The 10,853-nt window shown below is 41.9% G+C and overlaps 1 pseudogene across 1 annotated transcript; it reads right to left on the reverse strand.

Moving 5' to 3' along the window:
• Positions 1-7,995: 7,995 nt before the first annotated feature.
• LOC147416736 (protein STRICTOSIDINE SYNTHASE-LIKE 13-like) lies at positions 7,996-10,517 on the reverse strand (annotated as a pseudogene). Its single transcript, XR_015187489.1, has 7 exons — positions 10,403-10,517; positions 10,027-10,055; positions 9,547-9,922; positions 8,845-9,137; positions 8,586-8,752; positions 8,341-8,499; positions 7,996-8,058 (listed from the first exon to the last, which is right to left on the reverse strand). The product of XR_015187489.1 is annotated as a protein STRICTOSIDINE SYNTHASE-LIKE 13-like (transcript).
• Positions 10,518-10,853: the final 336 nt, after the last annotated feature.

A 10,853-nucleotide genomic window follows, 5' to 3' on the forward strand; every position in this document is an offset into this window, starting at 1 on the left:
AGAGGATCCCTATGTTACCCTACGACATCGTTCCAGAATGGATGACTAGTCCATTTGGTGCTTCAGAGCCTAAGTTGTCACAAGCATGTCTGCACATTAGTCCTATCAATCTTCCATAGTAGAGTGACAAGCTCTACTTGGTGTTCGGGAGACGTCCTCTCCGCAAACTTGATCTAAACATGCATACTACTTCATTTTTGTGAAGAATAAAGAAAAAGAGAGTCTTATAAGCCAAAAACACTTTGTTCATTTTAACATTTGTACATCTGCTTACTCTTGGGAAGCATTGTAAGCATTGACAAGGTTTAGGTTATCCTTTAATTGTATGCCTTGTATCCATCTAGCATCTTCAAAAGGATAATTCTTAAACTTAATAAGATATCGTCGGATAGTCTTACCCCCTCTTAGTATCTTGTCTTCATGTCGGAGGATGGAGTGAGGCTGCAGCACCTCTTCTTGGTCCTTGATGTCCGGTGGGTCTTCAATATTAGGTTCTTGAGGTGGCTCTCTTTGTAAGGCTTTAATAGGCTCACATGAAAAGCAGTGTATGAGCCAATGGCTAGGCAACTTGACCTGATAGTCCATCTCATTGATTGGCCTAAGAATCTAGAAGGGACCATAGTACCTTTTTGCTAACTTAGCATACTATTTTCGTGTCCCATACGATTCTTGCCCATCATGTGCCTTAATCAAGCCTTGGAAAATTTGAGTAAGACCCAATCATTTTCTTTAAAGGCCTTGGTCTCTTCTGTGCTTGTGAGCAGCAGCCTTTTGCCTTTGCAGAGAGATAGAGATAGCATCCTTAATCTTTTGGAAAGATTCTTGTAGGTCTCGTCTATACTCATCTGCAGCGAAGATCTTCCCATGTACCTTAAGTAGTAGGGGACTTTTTGATCTTCCCTCAATTACCTCAAAAGGTGCTTTTCCCGTGGAAGTATGTACAGTGTTATTGTAGGCATACTCCACTAAGGGTAAGTACTTCTCCCATTGGGATCTTTGATCTACTTACGTTACATAGGCTTTTAGTAGATTGAGAATTGTTGGGTTAGCTATTTCACTTTGGCCATCCGTTTGCGGGTGATATGCCAAAGAGAAATTTAGCCTTGTTCCTAAATTCTCAAAGAGACCCTTGCAAAAAATTAGTGGTCATTTTAGGATCTCTATCCGACATTGTAGACATTGGCAAGCCATGGTACTTGAAGATTTGTGAAATGAAGAGGGTTGCCATTTGATGGGCCTTGATAGTCTTTTTGACAGGTGTAAAATGAGCTTGTTTATTGAACCTGACTACTATCGTCCATATTCCCGTATCCCATGGATAGACTTAGGCAATCCAAAGATAAAATCCATGGATATGCTCTTCCTTGGTGAATTAGGGATTGTCAAAGGTTGAAGAAATCCAGGTTGCTTCCCTTTATCAAACTTTGTCTTTTGGCATACCACACATTTAGAAACATACTCTTGTATGTTTTGTTTCATGGTCGGCCAATAGAAATATGTTTCAATCCCCTTTAGGGTAGAATTCGCCCCTATGCCCCGCATAAGGAGGAGCATGAGATTCATACATTACTTTCTCACGGAGTGAGTTAGTAATGCATAGTCTATTGCCATAGAGAAGATAACCATCTTGTAAAGTAAATGGTTGCTCTTTCTTCCCTAGTGCAAGGGCTGAAATCACATCTCTAAAATTGGGATCAATAGCATACTCATCTATCATAGAATATAGATCATTGTCAATTGCTATGGAAACCGCATTCACTCTCGGTGGTCTTGAGAGTGCATCGGCTACTTGATTATTCTTGCCAGCAATGTGAGCAATATGAAAATGAAATTGCGAAAGGAAATTTGCCCACCTCATTTGTTTGTCGGAGAGCTTGGTCTGCGTCATGAAGTACTTAAGACTTTGGTGATCCGTTTGTAAAATGAAAGGAGTCCCCAATAAATAGTGCTTCCATGAGTCTAATGCATGTAGAACTGTGAGGAGTTCCTTTTCATACTAGAGCTTGCTCAATAGGGTCGGCCCTTTGACTTTCATAGCCTATGGCATGCCCTTCTTGGAGCAAAACAGCTCCAAGGCAATCACCACAAGCATCACATTGGACCTCAAATGGCTTTGAGAGATCCGGCAGTGTAAGCACAGGTTGAGAGATGAGCTTTTCTTTAAGCTTTTTGAAAGCATTGTTCTCCTTGGAAGACCATGTGTACCTAACATTTTTCTTTGTTAGGTCATGTAATGGTCTTGCTATTAGTGAAAACTTTTCTATGAAGCATCTTTAGTATGCACAAATACCTATAAAGCTTCTTAGTGCATGAAGATTTCTTGGTTTAGGCCATCCTTTTATTACCTCTAATTTTGATGGATCCATTTGGATGCCATCTTGAGATATAATGTGACCTAAATACTAAATCTCTTGTAAGAAAAATTCACTTTTCTTTATTAACATAAAGTTTATTCTTTCATAGAACTTGAAATATTACCTGGAGGTGTTGCTTGTGTTCATCTAATGAATTAGAGTAGATGATGATATCATCAAAGAACACTCTAGTAAAGGTTCAATGAGGCCTGAATAGCTTCTCCATCAAGTGGTTGAATGTGGCCGGTGCATTGGTCAAGCCAAAAGGCATGACAATGTATTTGTAAAGTCCAAACGTAGTACGAAATGTGGTCTTTACAATGTCTTGATCAAGTATCCTTATTTGATGATAGCCACTTTTTAGGTCAATCCTACTGAAGTACGTGGACCCTTGTAGCTTATCAAATAGGTCTTCTACCCATGGAACGGGAAACCTATTCTTGATAGTGATCCTATTTAGTGCTCTATAGTCGACACACATGTGATATGTGTGGTCTTTGTTTTGCACTAATAGCACAGGAGAACAAAATGGAGATGAGCTAGGCCTAACCATGCCCTTCTCAACTAACTCATGCACTTGCCGCATAATCTCCTCTTGTTGAGCTTGAGAAACTCTATAAGGAGGTTTGTTAGGCGGTGAACTTCCTGGAACAAGTTCAATTGCATGGTCATCATTGCCTCGTTTAGGAGGTAGCTCACAAGGGATGTCGTCAATAAAGACATCTTGAAATCCCTTGAGAAAATTGGATAACTCTAATTGCTTTTGATTGTGTATATTTTCTTTTTTTAAAACATTAGGTTCATTTTGAAAGTCTTTAACAAAAATCATGTACACAAAAATAGAGCTCTTTATTGACTTATCGAAAGCTTGTGTATGTACAATGGGTATGGTGTTACCCATTTGCTTGGCATCTATGTACATATCCTTTTCCCTGAACTTAAAGGAGATTCTCCTTTTAGGGAATTTAAACATTGGTAGCCATGCGATCAAACCATGGTGCCCCTAGGATTACATCCTCATGCTTGAGAGGAGAGATAAAGAAGTCATCTTTGTCCACATAGCTTTGGACATGGAGCCTCAATTTCCCGATTAAGGGTGACTGAAGCTTCTTGCCCCTTGAAAGCACCGTCTACGGTAGGACATCTCCCATCTCGTAAACATGGGCCAAGTCTGTGGATATCAAATTGTGAGTAGAACCAGGGTCAAAGAGAATAAAAGCATCATGTTCTCTTACCTTTCCCCAAGCATGGCATAGAGGATATCCTTTGTGGTGAGTTTCCTCCTCTTGGATTTCGACCAAGGTAGCTCTAGGAGGCTCATGGTGGGTGTTCTTTTGGGGACAATTCCGATACGCATGCCCTTGCTCGCCGCACTTGAAATAGCGGTTATCCTTGCGATAACGCTCAAGCTCTTCCGGAGAGAGTTTATTTTTGCCTTTATAAACTTCCTTCTCTTTAGCTTTGTTGGAATTGCCCTTAGGAGACTTTTGGAGATTGTCCTTCCCTGTTTGCCGTGGGCTTAAAATTTCTTTTAGCCCCCCTGATTCGAGAAGACAACATAGTATGGTGTATAACCGCCGATATGGTGCGTGGCCTTTCAGAGTTGATATACTCTGCCATTTCTTCAGTTAAGCTCGCACAAAATTGTTGCTTTTGCTCTCCAAAATCCAACTTCTTGAAGACAGTGGCTTTGAGTTGTAAATCCCAAAACTTGTCTACATATTTGTGAATGGATTTGTAGAGGGAGAGCTTCAAGATTCGCCATTCGGTGAGTACTTTGTCTTTGGCATCGGTGGCCAAATATTGCTTCATAATGGAAGCTCTTAAAGCTTTCCATGTTCGTGGAGCTTCACCGTTGGCCCATAGCTAGACCACCATTGTCTAGCGGACTTTTGAAAGTGCATAGCTACATGGCGTAGCTTAGAGGACTTCGTGAAGTCCTCATCTCCAAACGCTGCATTGAACTGTTGGATAAAGTCCAAGACTTTGTCCGTAGCACCAAAGGTGCCATCGTAGGTAAGGAAAGAAATGCTCTTCCCTCCCTCTTTGAACTTCTTGAGTTTGGACGACCTCTTCCACGCAGCATAGGATTTCCTATGGTCTCTTCTTTTTGATGGCTCAAAGGTTGCACCATCACTTTCTTCAGAAGGTGAATAATTTGAGGAATATGGAGAAGAGGGCGACCTCTTTCTTGCATTTTTCTTGCCTTGATCTTCTTTGTCTTCACCATTACTTTCATACAAGGAAGAGGATGAAGAAGATGGAGAAGAGGGTGTCCTCTTTCTTGCCTTTTCTTTCTCTTGCTTTTTGTCATCCGTCTTTGAAGTAGGGTGTGGAGAAGTATGCGATGGTCTTCTCTATTTTGGAGGTGATGGAGAGTCTTTAGCCCTTCGTCTTCGTGGAGCCATCTCCACTGAGGTGGCAGGAGACTCACTTATTTCTCGTTCCTTTGGTGGGGGCTCTTGAATTCTCCTTTGAGAAGGAGATGCGTAATCAAGGCACAAATTTTTGAGCCCTTCATATGGATCCTCTTCTTCTTCCCGAATCGAAGAGAGGCCTCTTTTGGAAGTCTCGCAAGGAGGCTTCCTAGGTGCCCTCTCTTCATAATGGGGAGCTTGGAGAATCCCATGAGCACGAAACTGCCGTTGCACTTCACTTTGGAGGGATGGATTGCCCATGGCTTGTTGAAGCCTAGAAACAAGATAGCTAACAAGCATCGGGGCATCATTAGTAGCCTGCTCATTAGCAAAATCAAAGTTATCAACATTAATTTCACTCTCTTTACTATTGTCAACCATTCTAACAACTATTAGGTGTAAACTTTTTAGGTGTACTTTGGCACTTCAAGCCCTAGTTGCTACTCCTCTTTACCCCTTTAGAAAAATCACTCAAGCTACTGTACCTGTGTCTCAAATACTATTAATTGCAAGGAATAGAAGAGAGGGTCATTCAACACCAAAACAACACTGGCTCCTGTCAATCTTCTAATAGCTCAATAGTGGTTAATTCGTAGGCAAGCCCCGTAGGAATCCACTATTAAGACCATAGCTCTCGACGGTGATGCCCCGTTAACTGCACAAAGGCAAGCGCACTACAAGGCTGAAAAATCCCTATTCTACTTACTCACATGCAATTAATAATACTAAACATTTATAGCTAGCTTGAGGACCTCCCTTCTTGCATAAGAAAAGATAAAACCTTGTGCTCTGATACCAATGTAACATTTAATGGCCAAGTAACTTGTGTGTAGCGGAAAATAGCATGAACATAGTGAGCATTTCATTAGAATAGATTCCTAATGAGAATAACAAGAGTGCTTGGGTGGAGAGAGCAACAAAAAAGCATAACACCTAGTTAGATAGCATGAAAAATACTTCAAAAGAGAGATAAATTAAGCAATTGACAATAGTTGAGGACCGGATTTGCATGGATCCAGTCCCCCCTCCAAAAGGCTTTGTATTATGGTTTCTCCCATCAAGAGAGACATTTTACAATACAATTCTTTGTGTTCCTTTAATACTATCTAGTGCTATGAAGATGGAAACTTCAAGCACTAAGAACAACACTTATTAAACACAACATCAATTCCCTCACAGTCTCAGACTCAAGACATCACACACCTTCGAAGATGGTGAGAGCTAGCGGGGTATGAGAGTAGATTGAGAGGAAGAAGGAGTATTCTTACGAGAAAGATATACATCTCCTCACATAATCACTCTTATTAGCATAGCTTAGCTTAATTAGCATGGTAGAGGATATGAGCATGCATTGAAGCTTGGCTCTTGGTTAATTTTGCATCACAAAGCTAAGAGTTGTTGGTGTAGGCCTCCCCTTCTCACAAGCTTGGAGTAGGTGGTAAGCTTTCCATTAAAGCTTGAGAAGGAGAGAGAGAGTCTTCTGCTTCACACATTGATTGTGTGAGTGTGTAAGTGAATAATCCCTTGAGAAAATCAGCCCCCTCTCTCTCTCTTGGTCGACCCCCCTTGCTAATTGCTCATGCTATGGCCCTATTGGACCTCCCCAGGCCTAGCCAATGGAAATTAAGCATCATATGTGATAGTCTTTTGACATGTGTCCCCATTTACCTTTTGTGAGAGCTTTTTCTAATTAATTAATGCAACTAAACTCTCATTGTACCCCTTTGTCTCCTAGCCAATAGGAATCAGGCAAGTCATTGGGCTGTTGAATGCTCATTGGACCCCTTGGGTGACTGTTGAATAGTCTTCTAGAGAGCTTAGTTCCTATTGGTTCTTTTAATAAGTGTTTTTAAATTAATTAAACTAGAGTTACTCTAGCCTAATGATCATTGGTCCACCTCCAAGGCCATCCAATAGGATTTGAGTACACCTTGAGGGCATCTGGGCTAGGGAGCTGACATGTGTCCCTCTTTCCCTTGTGTACAAAGGAAGCTTGTGTGTGTGTGTGTGTGAGTTTCTCTCTCATCCCCTACTTCTTGGGCTCACCCCCTCCTTTGTAGGGCTTGAGAAAGACTTTTGGGACAGACATAAAGCGTCCAATTTTCCTAGGCTTTTGACCTTTGGACACAACCTTTGAATCTTGGAACCTTAGCATTTTGGAAGTCTTAATGGGCTGAACCTTAGGGTCTTTTAAGCCCATTGTTGCACATTGATCTTTTGTAGATGGCCCCCCCCTTTGGATTCCTATTTTCCCTCCTTTGTGTCCCTACGGTGACCTGTCTGCTAGCTTAACCAATATTCTAGCCTTTTCTCCCCTCGCACTTCCCCATATTAAATGATCAGTTTAACATGAGAAAATCATTTAGGAGAATTAGATATTGATTATTATGAAAAAATTGGTGAAGATTGCTATTTTTTGTCCTATAAGTTTATTTGTGGAACTATTTCACACCTGCCACATACATGTTTCAAAGACAATGCTGGTATGTAAATCTCTAGATGCTTGCTTCTGTGACAAGCTGCTTGATAGAGGGTGGTATGTTAAAGAGGTGGACGACATACATTGTGAGGTTTCACTAGACACTTTGGTGGACAAGTACATGATCGGCACACAGTCCCTTCTTATGTCCTTCTGGTACCAGGGCTCTCAAATTGTTGCAAGCTACTCTAAGTTTATTCGTATTGATCAAGAGTCAGCAGGCCTGGAGAACAATGGTATCATAGATGTGGAGGTATTTGACAAAGAGCTCAACCTTGTGACAATGGTCACAATAAGAGATCAATGCAACCTTGTGCACCTTCAACACAACATCATGGACAAGTCCGCGAAGAACAAGCCCTCACTGTTCTATTTCTTAATCGGTGCAAACAAAGTAATGCAATGAAGGGAAAAAGAGATTGTCTGTAGAGAACTAACTGGCCGAGTCCAAATCGTGCCAATGTAACTTGAATGAATATATACATGACTTCCATTTCAACATTTCTTGCAATTTAAATCTTTTGTTTCAATTGTGAGATGATTCCCACACTTTGGCTATATCTTTATTTCAATTGTAAGATGAGGTCTGTCTCACTACCTATGTCCCTTTGTTAGTTGGTAGTGTGATTATTGTATAGAAAACATAAATGCAATGTATAATCTCGTTCTCTCTCTCTCTCTCCCCTCTCTCTCTCTCTCTCTCTCTTCCCTCATGATCAAAAACACACATACACCGTATACACACATGCACAATCTTGTAAGCCAACATGGGCACCGGTAACTTGAAAACGCATGTCGAAGCCACAACCTATAATGAAAGAGACGATTGTGAGGATGCATTGCAAGCAAAATCAAGTAGGGTTAGAAGCTGACAGAATTTAGAGATAAGGAAAACATTACCGAACCCTAGGCTAGAAACAGCTAAATTTAAAAGCATAACAAAGATCATTACAAAGCTTAATTGTAACTTTCACACTTTTAACTAATGCAATTCTCATCTTTACCCCAAAAAGAAATTAAAATTGTATAGATATCTGAAGCCCACAAATACACACACAAACATGCAAGCTCACAAAGATAGTGAGATTGCCTGGTACTGAAGATCTCTTGAAGGCGGGTTCGACAACAGTCGATGGCAACCCAATACTGTCCCTTTTGCATTCATTCTCACATTGTCAGGGAATCCGGCAAATTTGCAAAGACCTCCAAGCTCCCCTTCTTTGGCCCCTCAAGCCAATACTTGAGCACTCTGGGCAAAACAAGAATCCCCTGAAGATCATCAGCAAGGCGTTGCTAGAAATCAGAATCATGAAAAAAAAGGGGCAAATATTATGCCTGCAATTTATTGTTTCGGTAGAGGAAGAAAAGACTCGTCCTCCGAGAGCTGGACTCCATTGGGGAAGTTTAAACGGTGAGGATCACTGATGTCTCACTGGTGCTTGGATCATATCTCAGCAGCTTTCCCAGTGTTTTCGGTTTCAAGCAAGATTCTTTGATGATCTCTGCATCACAGACATTGTCAAAATTTATATGCTTGCGTTGATCGAACATGTGAGAGATGTTAAGAGTAGCTAGTAGCCATATGTGCTCATACAATCGATTGTGGCGGGTGCTGCTATCTGTGAAAAATATGGATCCATTGAGTGGATGTCCAAGTCGTTCGCAAACTTGATTGGTTGTGTCGGTGTCCCAGCTTGCTGAGTAAGGACCGTTGCAACTCCACCTTCTGGACCAACTACCAAAAGGCCATAATAGGCATCAGCAAAGTAGAGATTGTCATTGGCCTTGTTGAATCGCAGCCCCAATGGGCGGCCACACCGCTCCTCATATTCTGTGCGTTCGGCTCTCGTCGATGAGTTGCTTGGGCTAGTGAGGCAGCTTGTATTCCTGCACCATCCGTATGAGGCAAAGAGCTCAACATCGGTATCCAACAGGATTGACAAGCAACTGCCAATCCAGAACGAGTTTGCAAAAGCACATATGCATCAAACTGGGCAATTTGTCGCTTTGTACAATGAGACAGTCAAAAGCAAGATGGGGTGCTATCATTCTTCAGCCAAATAGTTTACTTATGTGAGTGCATATAGGGTGCTAACACTGCTGTGGCAAAGAGCTCAATTGTGTGTGTGCATATAAGCACATGCTACCTCATCATCAATGCATAAATAGTGGCGTTTGCTCTGTCTAACACAAGGAACTAACATGCATTGCAGATAGGTAGGAATACATACATGAATAGTTAAAGCTCATCATCCACACACAGCTCTACATGCTACCGAGCGTTGGACATGCTTACCATCGAGGAGAAGGTACGGCGAACAGGTCCCAGGACGAGTTTGAGGAGGAGTAGCGGACAACCCGGCCATCGGCAAGGCCAGCATAAGGTCCAAAACCATGGGTGTCGAAGATGAGGGATTCAGGACCATGGATATGGGGGCCTTGCGAGTGGATGATGGCGGTCTGGAGGCGACTGGCGGGGTCACGAGGCCAGGAGGACATGACTTCGTGGTAGGAGGCAAGAGGGTGGGTCATGGGGCGGTAGTGGTGAGCGAAATCGCCCAAGGGGCCCATGCCCAGTGGGTCTGCGGCCACCCACATAGCCAGAGCAGCGATGAAGGCCAAGAGCCATCGCTGCCTGCTGCTGCTGCACTCTCCATCATCATCACACCGCCCTGCTTCAAAGTAGCCAACTCAATCACACTCATGGCATTGAACCTGGTAGGTTCCCTCCCTCCCTTTTTAATATAGCACGCTGCTTTTTTGTTGACAGACTTACGTGCGTCCCCTTCAAGCTCGTGTCTCGCTCTATTTATAAAATTTCATAGCTCGCCATTCTTGCATGATCCTCTTTCAAAAGCACGCTTATATGCTTTCTGCGTATGCTCATTATCTTTGTGCATCCTTCAATGACTTTTGAATTGGGTACATATATCTTTCAAGCTCTTTGACTTGGAAAAGTGTGAGTGTGAGTGTGAGTGTGAGTGTGAGAGTGTGTGTGTGTGTGTGTGTTGTGTGAGAGAGAGAGAGAGCAACCTCTCACAAGTTGGATATACATGCAAAATTTAATTGAATTCAATGCTTTAAGTATTTTAACATGGAAAGATAGTTATCGTTTCACCAATGACGATGAAAGCTTGCCAAGCCTTGTCTACCATGGACATTAAAGGGCACAGGGTCTTCAATGACCTTGATGATGGAATCAACGACTGGCAAATGAGCGTGTAGTTCACAAGGGAAAAAAAGAGTGCTTAAAAATTCACTCCACATCATTAAAGATCTCGTGGGAGCTAGTCATGTAGTCTCAGAGCTAGTGAAAAATTTCCTATTGAAACCATTAAAACAATCGCTTAATTAACCCAAATGATGTTCCCGAAAATTCCCCCTATATTAGAATGGGCCCAAATAGAAGTTCAACATAAAAGCCAATTAAAATTGTAGCACAAGCACAAGAGAGACATGATAGTGCCTAAAAGAAACTAATCTGATGCTTTGTGATTAGTGAGGATGTGCAAAAAACTATCATCCCACTTTTGGTTGAAGAGTGGTTTAGCCTTCTGTTGCACATTTTGTTACATACGGAATTCAATAAATGTCAAAAATATA

This window comes from Adiantum capillus-veneris, unplaced genomic scaffold (assembly GCF_014529385.1).
Source record: "Adiantum capillus-veneris isolate H3 unplaced genomic scaffold, ASM1452938v2 Hic_scaffold_544, whole genome shotgun sequence".
NCBI classification, from domain to species: domain Eukaryota; kingdom Viridiplantae; phylum Streptophyta; class Polypodiopsida; order Polypodiales; family Pteridaceae; genus Adiantum; species Adiantum capillus-veneris.